Consider the following 17,810-nt stretch of genomic DNA (forward strand, 5'->3'; position numbering starts at 1 on the left):
GTGGGGTGCAGGGAGGGGGAGACAGTGATGTGAGGTGCAGGGGGGAAGAGAGTGATGTGAGGTGCAGGGGGGGAGAGAGTGATGTGAGGTGCAGGGGGGGAGTAATGTGGGGTTCAGGGGGAGGGGGAAGAGTGATGTGTGGAGCTGTGAAGGGGGTGGGAGCGGAGCCAGAGGTGGAGCGGGAACATTTAATCCCGGGCAACGCCGGGTATCTCAGCTTGTTATCTATAAGGTCACTACATTTACCGGTTATCCATTAATTTCATTATTATATGTTATTGACCACTGTCTCTTGTTTTAGTATAATCCATTCATTTGGATAAAAGCATCTCAAAGTAAAATGTAAAAAAATAATAATAATTTGAATTTCTGTGTTAAGTTATTTTCTATCTTTTAGTATATTATGAAATAAATTGTGTGCAATTAGTATTAAACTTAATGCTGCTATGATATCCTATCACGTGACCAATCAACTGATATCTTTCATATTTGCGTAATTGGACTGAGACCTTTAAATAGACTGAGGATCACCACATTGAAACCACTGAGAAAGCCATTTTTGAAAAGTCAAAGGCGAAATGAGTATGGATTTTGATCCATTGTGGACACCGTAGGAATCCCCTTGAACCCAGCAGAATAGCGTAGACGTGCGCGAGCACACATGCGGAAGTCTCCGGCGCCAACAACAGAGACAGTCTGCGGCTGACGGAGGTCTTGTACCAAATCGCGAGGAGAGGTCACCGGGCACCCCCAGATTGGAGTGTGCCTAAATACACTTACTGCCCATAGGAACCCGTTGAATATCACTGCTCTAACCATGCTCATAGCCACTTTTTTCGAGATGGAGCTGCATGTAAATTTTTCTGAAGAAGTTGTTATAGGCACCTTCAAATAATAGTTGGATTTGTAGTATACAGTGCCTTCGAAATCTCAGAGGTCTCTTCCTCAGTGCACGTGAATAAGGCCTCAGCCAGGGTGAAGGCTCGCGCTTGATGCATTGCGTCAGCGTGAGACAATGAGAGCAGCTGTAGTGAGCGCGTATGCACGTGAGTTCAGAGGAGCGCTGCTTGAGAAGAAAAATCAATTTGTGTTTGTTGTGTGATGGCAAGGTCATGTGAGGGCTAACCAGCTTTGTGACATCACAGACACGCCCCCGACATCCTCCCCCCCCCCCCACTCCGCCGCACATGCTACAGTCCATTTTCAAATGGCCAGGAATCACTCCAGCTTGCTTAGCGCTCGAGCGAGAAGTTACCCTGAACGAGTCCTAAGGCTGCGTCCCCCATGCCTTGGACCGCGCTCATGTTTGCGAGTGGTGACGTCACCAACTCTCCAAGCATGAGCGCTGGAATGTAATGCAAATTTTCTGGCAAGCGCAAGTGGGGGGGGCGTGGCCTAAACAGTGACTGGCGCTGATAGGCTGGAGGTGGTCATGTGACCCCTCAGTACGCCTAAAAGTCAATGTAATATCTCAGCAAGCGCCCAGCGCCCACGAGTGTACGTGCACGCTCACGGGCGTGCCACATGAGCATGGCCAGACAGATTTAAATTGATTGCGCTTGGCGCTCTGCGCAGTCAGCACAGTCAGCGGCAGCATGGACGCAGCCAAAAGCTGCGGCCAGGGTGGGAGAGCACTCACTAGCGCTCGAGCACCGTGACGTCAGGTGCTGGGCGTTTAATGGCCAGCCAGTTGCACGCTTGAGGGGGCTTGTCAGGGAGGGGCAGTCTTTACATCATTGGGCGAACCGCTCGCTCACGTGACACGTCAGTGAGCAGTCAAATCAAATGTGGTCTCGTCAAGCAGGTAAGCGTCGTGCATGTGCAGGTGCTTGCATCAATGTGTTTCATCGCGGCCAGCGTGAGCGCACCCGCCCGCTCAGCAGCACCCTGGCTGAGGCCTAAGAAACAGCAGGTTTAATAATCTGTCAAGAGCTCTTTCTGGTCTGTATACAGGTGTCGGACTGTACAACAAACTTACACTTCAAGTAAGAATAAATATACCTGAAATTACGGTATATACAGCTTATTCTAGCTTTCCCAAAACATAACATTGTAACTGGGAAATAAACAGATTGCAGTGATTTGTCAGTGAGGATTATCGCCATATATACCACCTCATCACTAGCTGGATTGTGACCAACGTGCACAAACATGAAGAGGTTTAGATCATTTGTACAAAATACAGCACTCTATTCAATTGACATTAGCAGTGAGCGATACTGCTCCTTTCCCTGACAGAAAACCCAGTGTTAATGAATCACTCTGATGGGTCTCTTGTTATTTTCAACCATTCATGGTAAAGGCATTTTGTGTAAATGCTGCCATTGCTCATTAGTGTAACTACACTTGGCCTTACTTTGGTATTTTTGCAGCTTTTAGCCAAATGAAATATTTGTATTACTTTTTGGTTGATGAATGACATATTGAAATGGAGTATATGTATCACTGCTAAAGCAAAGCACAGGAAGGGATCCAACAACATGCTGAACATTTTCCATCAGGCTTATTGTTGGTGCAGGTTTCCATGTCACTTGTTCACTCAGTAGAAATTACACTAATACACCACATCCTATTTAAAATTATGTCTGACTAACAAATAAAAAAAATACAATTTATCTAAATACATACTATATATTAATAAACTGTTATAATATTTTATTCATTTGGACATTTGCGCTCAATTTGTTTACTTTAGTGTTGATTTGGAAAATCTTTTGTTTGATCTGCATATTTCCTTAGTCTCTGCTTTGCATTTACTTCACCTTCATACACTTTGCTCAGTTCAATTCACTATTCTAAATAAAGCGCTGCTTCATATATATATATATATATATATATATATATATATATATATACAGATTTTTTTTAAATATATATATATATAGATAGATAGAGATAGATAGATAGATAGATAGATCACACACACACACAAAACAGAACCCACCAGTAAGTGCTGTTGAATAAATGAACATGTGATATCTCTATCTTCATAAAGCGCAGTATTATTTTCACAAGTAAAACATTCTTACCACCTGAAACCGAGCAGCAGGATACAACTAATCACTACACTCAGCATACAGTACCTCCGGACACCCAGCTCCTTCTGAAACACACCGGCGGCCCTGTCTGTTACATATATTGCCCAGTCCCCTCTACAACACGGAATTAGTTCAGTCTCCCCTCATCTACTCCCCTTTTCATGAACCAGACGCCACTGATCAACAACAAAACAAACATCCCGCCTTCCTGACCTGATAAACCGCGCTGACATGAACTGAGCGCCGGGCGCGTGCACACACACGGGCGCGCGCACGGTGGCCGTTGTCATTTACAGTACTGTACATGCCATTTCCCGTCCAAAGATAAGCGCGCGCTCTCCTCGCGCTGACCTGGAGTTGCCTGTCATGCGCGCTCCCGTGGTGTTGTCTGACCAGTTGCCGAAGAGCAGCAAACGCGTCAGAGGCGCGAGGAACAACATGTTTGTTGCTTGTCACTAAGTTCATGCCCCAACTGCTGGTACCAATGGTAAATAGTGACACATGAAGTAGGAAAGGCAGCAGCAACCAATAAAACACGGTGACACCAGGAGGGAGGGGGTTTGGAAGCTCAGGAAAACAAGCCAATGATTTATTGGGATATATTGAGATAAAGAAAGTAATTACATAATCTGTCTCTCCATGTTGTGCTGAGTTAGGCCGTGATTATTGTATGTCTTTATTTATATAGCGCCATTAATGTACATAGCGCTTCACAGCAGTAATACACAGGTTGAATCAAATAAATGACAGATAATATAAATTGCAGGTCATGGGAATAAGTGCTTCAGACATAAAAGTAACATTAAGGAAGAGGAGTCCCTGCTCCGAGGAGCTTACAATCTAATTGTAATTGTATACCAGATGTCGCCGCGCTGCTGGAAAACAAACAGCTGAAATCCGCTGATGATTTACATACCAGCGCACCGCGTGGAGCTGCAAGGCGGCGGTCTCCTAAGGAGATTTGCAAAATTGTTTTCTTGCCACGACGACCGCGTCACTTAAGCGGTTTAGCCAATGAGGCGAACCGCTCACGGCCATGCTACCTCCAAGACTCCTCTGCTCACCCTCCCCGGTATAATCAAGGTGCCGCTCGGCGGCAGCGCTGGGTGACGTCACATAATAATAGCACATTTTGTGCCTGCTGCCGCCCTGCAACACTGGTATGATTGAGCCCTTAGGCTGCGGCCACAGTCCATGAGCATGCGTTAGCCTTATTTCTAACTATTTTTTTTTTTCAGAATCTTGTTTTTTTGCTGAGTTTTTACCTGTTTATTCGCTGCTGTAACCATGGCAAATGTTTGTCGTAATAGGTATGAATGGCAGTGGCCAATATAACCTCCCAGGCAAGAAAATGTGCACCAACTGACATTTCCAGCTTTAAACTATAGAAAGTAAGTAGGATGGGATTCTTATCCATCCTGATAATGAATGCAGCTCTGCCATAAGGTAGCTTGCTGCCTAGAGCCCATCATCTTTAAATGGCCCACACAGGCTCCCATGAGATGAAACAGGAGACAGACAGACATCAGTGGGACAAAGGAGAAAGCACCAGAGGCATGCAAGAAATAGGCCTCGTCCAGGGTGGCAGTGCACTCGAGCGCCAATGATGTCAGGCGCTGGGCGGTTCCTGGCCAGCTAGTTTCGCGCTTGTGGGGGGGCATGGCCATGACATCATGTGAGCGGTTCGCCCTCATTGGCTGAACTGCGCATGTGACCAGGGCAAGCGCGACAAATACAAAAATATTTGTCTCGCCAAGCATCACGCCTCTGCACTCTCACGTTCACGTGCGCAGCTAGGACACAACAATTTACTTTAATTGTTTTGATCGCGAATGTGCGAGCAAGCTCTCCGCCGGGACGTGACCATACAAGGAGGGGAGGAGGTGAAAATGCAATGGAGATAAGGGGGAACAAGTGTATGATATAGGGTTGCTAGGTGTTCGGTATTGAACAGGACTGTTCTGTATTTGGACATTGTCCAGTAAAAAAATGAGAGGTACTAGAATCCCAGACATGTATGTGTCTGGTGTTACCTCTGGACAAAGTGACCTGATTGGAGTCTCGGGATGAGCAGGGATCGAGCAGGTCTCTTGCTAGTGGGCTGCCTATGTCATGATTGGCTGCATTACCCAGGAGCAGCCAATCAGGATGAGGTGTCAGGAGCCCGTGGGTGAGGCCAAGGAAATGAGGAAACAGCATGGAGCGAAGAGAGGTGAGACAGGTATGTGTGTCCTGTGTGTGTATTTATTTATAAAATGTTTTACGAGGAAGTAATACATTGAGAGTTGCCTCTCATTTTCAAGTATGTCCTGGGCCCAGAGTTATGATAACAATACATAGTTACATTAAAAAACCAGAAGTAATACATTCAATTTGGACATTTGCGCTCTGTCTGCCTGTCCTGTTGTTATGGTTGCCAGGTGGTTTCTCCACAAATACTGGACACAATGGTGACAATGCGCTCCAGACCTGCACACCTCGCTGTCTGCTCCATGCTGTTTCCTCCTCTCCTTGGCCCCACCCTCAGGCTCCTGACACCTTCTCCTGACCGGCTGCTGGATAATGCAGCCAATCAGGATGGAGGGGAGCTGTCCAGCCCCCTGGCAATAGCCCTGCTCTCTCCCTGCTCGGGGAAATCCTGCGGCCCCGCAAGCCGGTCAGGTGACTATGTCCAGAGAAGAAATACTGGACACATACATGTTCAGTATTGCATCTAATTTTTACTGGACAGAGGGTCCAAATACACGTGTCACGGGAGACCAGGTTATTTACAGCTTTTTACCAGTATCATTCATTGAGCAAAACAAGGTAATAAAATAAATTGTAATTTATTCGGCATAAATTCGCTTACACACAATGGAACACAAAATTCAGACAAAAAGACACACTTTGGGACTGGTGTCGAAAACTAGACTTTCCTACTGTATGGGAGAGTTTTACCTTGAATTTTAGCCCAGAATCTCCTGGAACCCAAATGGGCATAAAATTCCATACGCCACCGCTACGTTCTCTTCTGTGAACTTGGTCCCTCCTGACCGCGAGTTAGTCCAAATCTCCTGGAACTCAAATTGGCATAAAATCCCAGCCGCAACCGCTACGTTCATTTCTGAGAACTTGGTCCCAAAAAGCTGGACTTAGACTCTGGCAGGCAGGCTTTTAAGGCTCAAAATCAAAGCCGGTTGCTCTGCTATTCACACAGAAGCAACTTTGATAAGGAGCATTAAGATCAGTATTGCTCGCCATGTATAACTGCAGCTTTGTTATTTAGAAATGATCTGACCATTACATGATTTTTTCTAAATTTCACTCCAAGTCTGCACTAATCTGCATCATTTCATATTTTTTTAGTAAAAAAAAATCTGGGGAGGGTGTTCCGTAATCAAGCCCATCCCCAAGCCCATCCCCAGAGTTTTTTTTAAAGAAATAGAATGTGAAATGGTGAAATTTCGTTATACTTGGAGTGAAATTTAGAAAAAAATAAGTAACGGTCAGATAATTTAAAAATAACATACCTCCCCACCAACGTTTCTTTAGCGTGTCGCACCTTTCACCATTGTCCAGTATTTTTTGAGAAGCCACCTGGCAACCCAAGACATCATTGTCAGCTAGCACAGAAGGAGATAAAATATAAAGGTTGAAATCAAATGTACAGTAGGGCCCCGCTTCTCAGCCCTGCTTCTCGGCAATACGCCAAAACGACTGTTTCCTGACTGCAGTAATTTTTTTCTGCGCATGCACAGCAGGGAACACCGAGTCCACGCATGCGCAGGATACTGCATTCGGACGGCGCAGGAGGGAGGAGAGACGGGAAATCGCCGGTGGACATGGCATTTGTGCGCTCTGCACAAAAAAAGCTATGTTCTGCTTGACGAAATAATATTGCTGAAATGAAGATACTGTTGATATATTATTGAAATGGACTGGGGGGGTCTCTGGAGAAGGATTGAAAGTGATGTTCAGTTTCCATTTTGTAAAAACTGTTGTTTTCAGTATCCATTTTGTGAGTAAGAATGTGTATGTGGTGTGTAGATGGGAGGTTTCGCTTCTAAGTAGATTTACGACTGTGACTAAAGTAACGTCCACATTCTAGTGATAGTGAGTACCAAGGCACCTATTCATGGCTGTTTGAGGCCTGTTCAAACCAAGTTTAATGAGCTGTAAGATGAATGGTTTAAGAATTAAGGAGTGGTTAGTATAATCTGCCTAGCAACACATTTTGAACAAAGGAAATTAAATTTATAAAGGTTGCTGCCTGGACACTCCCTGGCAGAGAGAGTCTTGTCGACTTTTGAATGAGTATGATCATACTATGTATTAAATAAACTACTTATTATCAAATAAACCCCGTTTGTCCATTTGGAACATTGACATGCTTTTCTGCGATTTCTGCTTTTCAACGGGGCCAGGAACCAAACTTGCCGAATATGTGGGGCCCTACTGTACAGCAAAGAAGCGGAGATAAGTGTTGAAATAATTTAAAAGATTTTGAATTTGCAAATAGCAACATCAAGTTTTCTTACCAACTGCAAGGCTTAACTAACTTACCCTAGAGGCATGGCAATAAAAAGATTTTGCCGCAATTCTGAGGATGACGCAGCCACGTATAACCATGTATTTCCTGCAATTTTCAGGTTCTTGCTTTCCTGCCAAACGGTTGCCGTGGGGAAAGTAGGGCACATTTGTACATTGTATACCATACTTCTTCTTTACAGTGGCCTATGACATATATAACTCACATTATCATGTACAGATGTAACCAGATATATTGTGGAATAATAATAATTGTGACTAATTGCCCGTCAGGATTAACACAGCATGGGTCTTTGCCACTGAATGGGACTCTCATTGCCTTAATCCTACCGGGCTGCACCAGTCTGGAAGAGCTGCGCAGTGAGAGCAGACATAATCGGTCCCTCTCTCTACACATTTCTAACAGGCGATCGCAATGTTTTTATTTTATTTTAATGGCATAGTATTGAAGCAGGGGATCTCCGGAGCTGAACCGCATTCATTGCAGAACCGGGGACCTCCTGCTTTCCGAGTTACAGGCCCCAGTATGGGGTGCCGGTATCTCCTGCAAGTTTAATTCTCCCACATCACGTGATCGGGAGATTTAAACTGGTATGAGATACTGGAACCCCATACCTGGGCCTTTAACTCGTAAAGCAAGGGGAACCTGGTTCTGAAATTAATGCGGTTCAGCTTTGGAGACACCCTTCATCATTATTATGTAATTAAAGTAATAATAAAAGCAGTGCGATCGCCTGCTAGAGATAGATAGATGGACTGCTTCTGTCTGCTCTCACTGTACAGGTCTTCAAGACTGGTGTGGCCCGGTAGGATTAATGCAGTAGGAATCACATTCAGAAATAGGGATCCCCACTGTGTTAATCCTGATCGGCAATTCGCCCCTTCTCTGCACTTTTCTGTGATCACACCACGTTTGGTCCGCGGTTCACCAGTATATGTTGCAGGGCAGGGTGGAGGTACAGCTGGCTGCATCTGTATTAAGCAACATCAAATAATAAAAGGCAAGTATACAAAAAATTGTTACAAAAAACCCAGTAAAATATTGGGGCCCATTGCCGCACAAGACCTAGAACCGCTACTGGCAACATACTAAACATTAAAAAACATCTAAATGATGGTAGGGAAAGCAAAGCCCGGGAAAGATGAACAAAGTAAGAAAAGGTTTGGTGATTAAGCAAACAGAAAACTAACCTTAGTTAGGGGAACACTGCTGCACTCCACAGTACCTGAATCTCCTGCTGACCCCCCTGTTATGGCAACACTCGCCTACAATACTGTACCCACATCAGACTTTTTTTTATTATCTATGATGCATACGGTTGTCATTATTATTTGTGGAAGAGAGTGCTGTTTTTTTGGGGGGGGTGGGGGTTGGGGAACGATGTGCTGTATCTAGGATTCGCTATAGTTATAAATTCTAATTTCTGCCTGGAATAAAAGGGGATTAGGCAAAGCAAAACCTGGGCAGGAGCAGGTCAGGTTGACTTTTCTGTGTAACTGTTTTCCGGTTACTCTTGTAATGTTGCATGTTAACCCACCAATCAGGGGCTGGGTCATATTGAAGGTACCTGGTGTGACAAACGCCCCTCTTTTGTAGCGCTGACGTCTGTCTGGGTTCTTCCCGACACAGTCTTCTAGGGTTAATTATACAACAAACAGGACCATGCAAAGTATTACGTTGCTTAACTCAGGCTTTTGTCTGCTTTATTTTCATCCAAATAAGGGACTGCAGCTTTAACATGTGCAGGCAGGAGGCACTCAGACATTAACCTTCAGCGGTTTACTCATATCAGTGTTATAGCATTTCACACAGTGTCATTTTTAAGAACCAAACCAAATCAAATAAACAAAATCCTATCCCATTCAGGGATCTAACTACACAGCAGAATCAGCTTCTCTAACTGCTGCTGGGCCAACTAACCTGGTTCCCCAGTTTAAAACAATGCCCTCTCATTTAGGATCACTAGGTAAAGCATACAGTCTTTTGATACGGCAATAAACATGTGTTTGTCTTATCTGTTCGTGGTGGGAACTCGATCCCAAGTGTCCAGGCAAATCCTCTGGTACTGTGTTACTCGAAGGGGCCGTCCACCCCGAACTGGATGCAGGGGAGCAGCGACACCCCCAGCCCCCAGGCTCTAAGAAGAGAGACTGAAATGCAAACCTCTCTGCTCTAAATACCTGTGCTAGTGATTAGGAGAGCAGGTGAGGGAGAACTAGACACATTGTAATCTGTGGTCTGGATTTTCCATTTACCACCCTGAGTTAATGTGAAGCTGTGGAATGGATCATTTTGCACAATTCCTGCACTTTCTGACCTAAAACGGGGCAGAAAGCTGCATAACATCTTTGGACTATGTCACACTGGACTATGTCACACTGGCCATATCTCTCCCCTATTATTTACAGACATGTGGCACCGCCATGGGTACTAAGTTCGCTCCTAGTTACGCTAATTTATTCATGGGCGGCTGGGAAAAAAAGTACATTTGGTCCGGCTGTCTCTATGGAGCGAGCTTGGTCCTATGGCGGTGCTACATCGACGATATTTTCTTTATTTGGTCAGGTACGCACACGGAATTAACATTATTTCAAGATTACATGAATAACAATCCGTTTAATCTTAAATTCACTTTCACATCCAGTAGCACTTACATTGAATTTTTGGATTTATGTATATACACAAAAGATAACATTCTGCACACTAAAACTTTTTTAAAACCGTCCAGGCCAATAATTATTTACATGCCAGCAGCCATCACAACCCTGCGTGGATCAAGAACATACCAAAGGGACAGTTTATTAGATTAAAGCGTAATAGCTCAACAGTAAACACTTTTTACACACAAGCACAAGACTTAAAAAATAAATTTATTGACAGGAATTATGAAGCAAACGATCTAGATAGGATTATATCCGAGGTCGAATCAATAGATAGGAGCACCCTTCTTCAATACAAGAATAGGACAAAAACATCAACGAACATACCATTTACAACACAATATAACGCCATGGCCCCTAACATCAAAAAGATTTTGTACAAGCACTGGCCTATTCTTAAAAAGGATAAAGATATAGCTAGTACATTACCAGATAGACCGAATGTAATATTTACAAAAGCACCAAATATTGGACAGAAATTAGCTCCCAGCTGTCCTCTAATGCGGAAAAAAACGCAAAACATTTTTGGACTTAAGGGCTATTTCATCTGCAATACATGTACAGCCTGTAAATACAGTACAAAAAAAACTACATTCACTTCATCAGTTACCTCTAAGATCTAAGACATCAAACAACATATCACATGCAATAGTACAAAATGTTATTTATCTTTTGGAATGTCCCTGCAGTCTGCAATATGTGGGAATGACCACAAGGTCCATTAAACGACGCTTGTATGAGCACATCTACAATAGTACCAAGGGCTTGGTCACACACAGTGTGTCTAATCACTTTCTTCAGGTGCATGCAAAGGACCCTAGAGGACTCAAATGTCTGGCCATAGAGGCACTTACGCCAAATTGGAGAGGAGGCAATATTAATAGCCTCCTGGGCAAAAAGGAGTCTTTCTGGATATACGAGCTCCAGACTCTCATGCCACTTGGCCTAAACATTGAGTTCGACCTTAAGGCCTTTCTTATTAAGTAATTGACATTTAGTGTTTCATTATATATGGCATTCACTATGCAAGTTTGTATCACATATTATATCACTATTTATCACTATTTAGTATATTTGTATCATGTATATATTTATGCACATGTTCATATATTTGGGCACAGATGTGCATATGTATTAGTTCGCATTACGCATTTTTTCACAATTTGGTACATTTGTATCATGTATATATTTATATACATGTACATGTATTTGGGCACAGACATGCATGTGTACTGGTTAATGTACATGTAGTTATATATCCCTTAGCTTTAGGATACTTTTTCTTTATATTCATTAATTGATTACTTGTTATTAATAGCATTTCATCACTATTACACCACCTTTATTTTAATGTGAGTTATGGAGGTTATTGCACTGGGTGCTGGACATTTTGCCACATGCTATGTTGTGGGCGTTGTTTATATTAACGGCTCCCTGGGTCTAAGCTCCTTCTAGGATGCTGTCCATCTTACACTTGTCTATGCAATATTGTGTTTAAATTGTGTTTATATATGGATTGTATATTGGCTTTTTTCTTATGTATATCATCATGATTAGCATACCTCCTTGAATGAGAATGGTTTTAAGGGTTAATATGGATCACTCAAGCTAAAAAGCTAGCATGTATTATGTATCAATTTATTCAGATTCCCTCCTCCATTTGGTAGTTGGGGGTCTACATGAAATATGACGTGATTCTTTTGCAGATATGTTTTTTTATAAGTGTTATGATTTATTCATTTGTCTTTTATGTGGTCTGTTATAGGTTATATGGTTATGTATGTTGTTGTTATATGCTGAGATACCAGTCATTGGTGTCAGTGCGCATGTCCATTTTTAAATTGGCCACTGTGTCTTTAAATCGGGACTATATATATGCAGACAATCAGAGACTGAGGCACTACTTTTTTACCCCTGAGGAAGGAAGCGCAGTCTTCCGAAACGCGTAGGGTGGTCCCTGTTATCACTGAACGCTACATGCTACGTTTCTGAGCCCCACAGGCCAAGCTGAGCAGCTCCTTCACTGGAGCACTTTTGAATTTGCCGCCAAGAGCTTTCCCCTTCACTGCGAGGAGCTGGGGTTGCGGTGGTGTATGCCCTGCGACGCCGAGCGCTTCTGCGCATGCCCACATCTCGGAGGACAGAGAGAGGAAGTGTGGATGGATGATCTTGCCCTGGCGAAGCTGAGACAGCTGCTACATCCACCCCCTCCACGCCAGCCGGACATTAGCACGAGGCAGACACCCAGGAGACGTGCAGGAGCCAAACCGGTTTCGTAAGAGAGGGGATACTCTCAGATTATCCACTGCCTGATACCAGCTGGGCTCCGGTAGCTAGCTAAAGGATATTAGGGACTTCTCACATTGTGTGATTTTAGTTGTACTGCACGATCAGTTATTATATTAAATGTTTTTTACTTTTCAGCCCATTGTGTGTCTCAACATATGTTAGTTTCAGTGTCTGTTAGTGGTGTTATTTGTGTTATGTTGTACTGTATCACACTATGTTTGTTTTTTAATCTCTTTTGTCTGCATGATCTGACCGCCTACACGAGGAGGGCTCTAGTGGACATCTACCTCCATCAGGCTGCTACATATCCTTTTATTGGTGATCCTTTATTTGTTGTCACTTGGGGCCCAGCGCCACTGATATAACATGTTTTGCATGTTGTGGCATGGGGTATGAAAGGTGGAGAGGGAGGTCCCTAGTTAGTTCTAGTGGGAGTTCCAACCAGAGCCAGCGGCAGCTATAGGTTCCAGAGTTCTGGGTTCCTGCTGTGTCAGTTGGGTTCTCTGATAGCAATGCCTGCTGAACACTGTGTAGGAGCAGAACAGGAAAAAATCTCTTCATAGAGGTCCCTGCACCCAGGCCTGTGCGGTATTCTCCAGTTACCCAGTTGGGAGTGTATGTTGTATGTTCCAAACAGTTGTGGTTATCTTTTACTAATAAATTCACTTTGATTAACTCTGTAATTCTGTCTGGCAAGTTGATCCTTGGTGTGTTAGTCCTGGTCTCCCGTGACACCCTGTTGGTAGGAAGCACACACAACAACTCATACAGCGATGATGACTTTGTGGCTATGAGCCCCCATGCTACTGGAACCGACCTGCAAGAAAGTGGCATCCCTGAGCTGTTATCTCGGCCTCTTTGCTAAAGCACACCTGCTGTGCTACGTGGCATAGACACACCGGTATCTCTGCCCATGTGGATCCAGTAGATGACACCCCACGTTCAATAATCCCAGGGGAATCTTTGAAAAGCTATTTATTACACAGCAGGGGACAGCTGAGTCTATTTCTCAAACTAATCTACCAACACCGTATGACTTTTGAAAGTTGTGCCGAGTGGACCAGACGTGAAATTTGGCAGTTCCAGGGGTATCAAGGCTATTCCTAACAATTTGAGGAGAGCTATTTTAGATGCAGAATTCAAGTCAGTGAAAAACACAATCCATGGACTTTTACGGCATCAGAGAACTGTGGGCTGGAGTAATCAGTTAAACGAAGGACAAAATAAATACATTTTTGAATACATATAGTTTTGAATACATCAATTTATTTTTGTAATACTTAATCATTTTTGTACAATTGTTAGGGGGCTGCAAATGTTTTGTCAGTGTTTATTCCTTGTTTTCATCCTTTTTATGGAGATTCGGTAGGTTGATCAACTTCAACTCGTTTTTCATGTACGAAACACATCCAACGATTAATGTATAATTAAGGTAATGTGTGCGTTCCATTTAATTTGCAATACCTGTACCGAGCATGTGCACAAAGTCAATTAAACGCATATGCGTTCCATACAGTTCACATAGAACGTGCATGCACACTGACACAGCAGCACATTGTAATTAATGCATCTATTTCTTCTCATTTATTTTACAGGTGAAACCGTACAAGAGACAGCTAGAAGAAGACGTCGGTGTAAGAAGATTGTATTATTGTAAGAAGATTGTATTATTTTCCAAAATCTTTGTTATTTATCTCTAAGCTCTAATTTACTGTCATTTGCTTAAGTAAAAATGTCATACTTTTAAAAAACTTTTTAGTTATCTGAAATTTATATATGGGATTAAGGGGTGTGTTTCATTGCATTTTGATTAAAGACACACTAGCACCACATATCATTACCGCAGAGTACTATGGCAGCCGCAAAACTCTATTATGCGCGGTCACAAACACAGTAATGAAACACAGCACTGTCCTGTGCTCTCTCGACTGAGGTAATGTAGAAAGGATCAGGGGGAGAATGATTGGAGGTCTGTCGGGGAGCCATTTAAGGTCCTGGAAGGATACTATTGCAATAAATCTTCTTACCTCCTAGTGCAGACCTATTTCAAAGCTGTTAGTCCCGCTGGCTAAGGAAATCCAGACCGCTCAAATGTAGTGATAAGGGATTCTCCTCCCTCCTCCCCCCCCCCCCTATGTGTGCTGCCGAATCCAGGAGGTCACAGTAAAACTGCAGCAGGAGATTCAAAGCACAAATGTAAAATCCAAAATCACAGAAACAGGGAACCCAGGTAATGAAAAAATATGCAAGGCTTTATTGAGACATTAAAAAGGTGGCAGTCTCAGAGCAGAGTTTCAAGCCGTAGTGGCTCTTTACCTAGGCCACTATTTTACCTGGGTTCCCTGTTTCTGTGATTCTGGATTTTACATTGGTGCTTTGAATCTCCTGCTGCAGTTTCACAAATACAGTAAGTCTGGCTACATCTATAATATGGTATTTAAACGCTAATTATATGCAAAAACAATGTCCAAATTGAATCTCATTCGCATAGGCTTAACGCCACGCTATTGTAGCATAATGTTGCATTTCTTTTCAATAATGTGACATTAAGTCCGTGTTGGTATTACTCCTACCCATATGACAAAATAGTTATTTTTCCGAACTGGAGAGAGAGCAGAGGAGATTTTAAATAACATAAAGAAATAATACATTTTTTTAAATCATGCCTAAGTGTGGGGTCACAGCCATCCCTATTTCAGGGTTTGTACCATGTGGGGTTGCGCTATGTGATATTGGCCTTCATTCAGTAAACTGCGACAGCTCCAATTCAGCACTAGCATATGGACAGCCCGATTCAAATAAAAGCCTAAGGGCCTTATTCTATATCAGCCGAATCAGCCAATTGGGCTGTTTTCGACCGAAATTCCCTATTGAAGTCAATGGGGAATTTTATCCGAAGATGGCCCAATGGCTTCGGCCATTATGGAACAAGCCCCTAAATCTGATTCATTAAACCTCTCCACATTGTGGAACCACTTTATCTTGAATTCATTTCTCTTTACCACTGCAATATATTTGCAGCCCTGGATTTTCTCAATATATGGAAGGGTCTTAGGGCATTAGGATAGCAGTTGTAATTATTAAAGAGCTCTAAGAATGATATCTGTCATTATCTTTTTTTAGTAGAAATTTCAGGCCTGGAGAAATGCCGTTTTTGCTCACCAGAGTACTAGTGCAAGGGGACCTCAGCCACGTCTGGAAAAACCTCTCAGCTGGGAGAGTCTATGAATCACAGAGACCATACTTTAAGACTCCTTTTCTGCTGTAGTTACCCATGCTTCTCAATTCACCATGGTAATCTTCCAGTTCCACAGGACTTGCTGTTGCCCATTTTCAGCACATCACATGCTGTTCTTCAGCCTTTATGAATGCATTTCATTCTTACGCTTGTGAACAGCATAAGACCAGGATAGGGAGGGTGTGGGCTGAGTGGTATTTACAAACTCACGTGGGAAGAAGTAGTGGCAGCAACTCTGTTGAATAATTTTGTCCTGCTGAACTTGTGATTGTTTGTTGTTTTGTTTTTTACAGAAATTAATGGGGTATTTTCAGTGTACTGTATACAAAAAAAGTGGTGACAATGGAGACTGTGGAAAGAAGGGAAGGAGAGCATGGAGAAAGAAAGAGAGCAGTTGGGTGAATGAAAGAATAAAGAACATGATTAACTAAAACCTGTGTTGCAGGCAGTAGTCTAAGTGTGATGGTATGAGGGTTGCAGGGGTACCAATATATTTTGATCTACAAATCCAGGGTGCCAATATTTTTTTTTACACATTTACAACTCCATCCTCTAAAATATTTGTTTCTCTTTAAAAAGAAAGCATCTCTCTACAGTTCTGTTATTTTTAGCATAAATATAGAAAAAATATTTAAAATACAATACAGTCCAGGAGCTTCCTCTCCATGTTTAATTAATATATGTTTTTGGTTTCTTTTTAAAGAAGCCAGGTCAACTACTACAGCAGGATTATGGGAGAAGGGTGTGGAAAGAGATAAAGATAGGAGAGAGGGAAATCGAGAGAAAGAGAAGGGCTACATAAGAATGCATGCACACCACATCCACTGAAAAAGCACAATTATTCACATCCCTAGTAGATAGCCAAATCAAAGGAATATGAAAAGTTGAAGTATGTGTTGATGTCATTTTAATCAATTTAAGTAATACTTGTAAATTTGGGGTTGACATTTGTCTCACTGGTATGTATTGGAGCTGGCAAGTGTCCAGTCAGTGTATTTTTCCAGCACAATGGAGCACTTAATAACTCTTTATATTTCGTTATATTGTTTTTGAAAAGTATTCTGGTCATGAAGTGTTGCTTTTACTGTGAACAGAAACAGGAGTACAAAAGTTACACACAGTTACCTGTCAAAAAGTAATGATGACAGTCCATTGATGGTAAAATATGTCCATAGTTAGCAAAACAACTAGTGAAATATATTTTAGAATGTTGGTGTTTTAAGTGGAAACTCTACAGCTACCTCTGATCCTTTCCAGACCCACATATTCTCTTAGTTCACATCATCCCATCAATGTTCACTCCAATACACAGCAAGATGATAACCAAAGCAAACATGTGTTTTGATGTAGAGAAGGCCATCATCGCTGCAGTCATCTGAAATGTGGCATTTCATGCACATTTTATTTCCTCTAAGCAGTTTCGGTGCTTTTACTATAAATAGATACAACAATGAAGGATATTTGTTTTGATAATGTATTTGTTATGTGCGGAAATAATAGACGGCAGGCTTCTGACCAAAATGAATCCAAATCTAGCCAAAAGCATACAGATGTGTAACTATATTACTAGCTAGTTGTCTCCTATGTTAATGCGGATATTGTGCTCTCAGAAAATGCAATGCAGTCGGTGACAGGGTGGATTCCCTATCTGATTGGTATGCATGGGAGACCTAGGTTTAAAAGTTGAGCACAGCACTGAGCAGGTTAAATCTCAGCCTGAGAACAGGCTGACTTGATTAGCCTGCTCACGTGGCTCGTTAGTGTCTTTAAATTCTGTAGCTCTCGGTGCTCTGGGGTTCTGTCTGTATCAGAGACCTATGCTGAAGCTCTGTAGGGAGAGAAGACTGCACCAAAGGTCAGTTTATAATGGAATTCTTGCTATTTTGCATCCTGGACTTGAACTATCCATGTTGGGAAAACAATATAACAAAGACAGATAAAGTGCGCAAATTATTATTTCTATTAATTGAACCCTTCACCACCGTTGTGTTAATTATATAACAAAATACAACCTCTAAGTCGATGGGTGACCTGCAGCTATGTGAACAGGGGTA

General features: G+C 42.5%; 1 protein-coding gene and 1 long non-coding RNA gene across 11 annotated transcripts in view; one reads left to right on the top strand and one right to left on the bottom strand.

The window, feature by feature from the left end:
* Positions 1-3,409, bottom strand: part of CEP44 (centrosomal protein 44) — a 55,646-nt gene extending 52,237 nt beyond the window's left edge. The window contains exon 1 of one of the 8 annotated variants that reach the window (XM_075611250.1): positions 3,390-3,409. The gene's annotated coding sequence lies outside the window, so the exon portion shown is untranslated. The other 7 variants (XM_075611233.1, XM_075611201.1, XM_075611226.1 and 4 more) reach the window with 7 other exon arrangements.
* A 28-nt stretch (positions 3,410-3,437) lies between these two features.
* On the top strand, positions 3,438-16,166 carry LOC142501391 (uncharacterized). 3 transcript variants are annotated; one of them, XR_012803489.1, is made up of 5 exons: positions 3,438-3,654; positions 4,349-4,429; positions 14,114-14,171; positions 15,642-15,812; positions 16,050-16,166. It is a non-coding gene; the product is annotated as an uncharacterized LOC142501391 (long non-coding RNA). The 3 variants fall into 3 exon arrangements; XR_012803487.1 differs by having other exon boundaries at positions 15,642-16,166; XR_012803488.1 differs by having other exon boundaries at positions 3,453-3,525; positions 15,642-16,166.
* The last annotated feature ends 1,644 nt before the right edge of the window (positions 16,167-17,810 follow it).

This window comes from Ascaphus truei, chromosome 1 (assembly GCF_040206685.1).
Source record: "Ascaphus truei isolate aAscTru1 chromosome 1, aAscTru1.hap1, whole genome shotgun sequence".
NCBI lineage: Eukaryota > Metazoa > Chordata > Amphibia > Anura > Ascaphidae > Ascaphus > Ascaphus truei.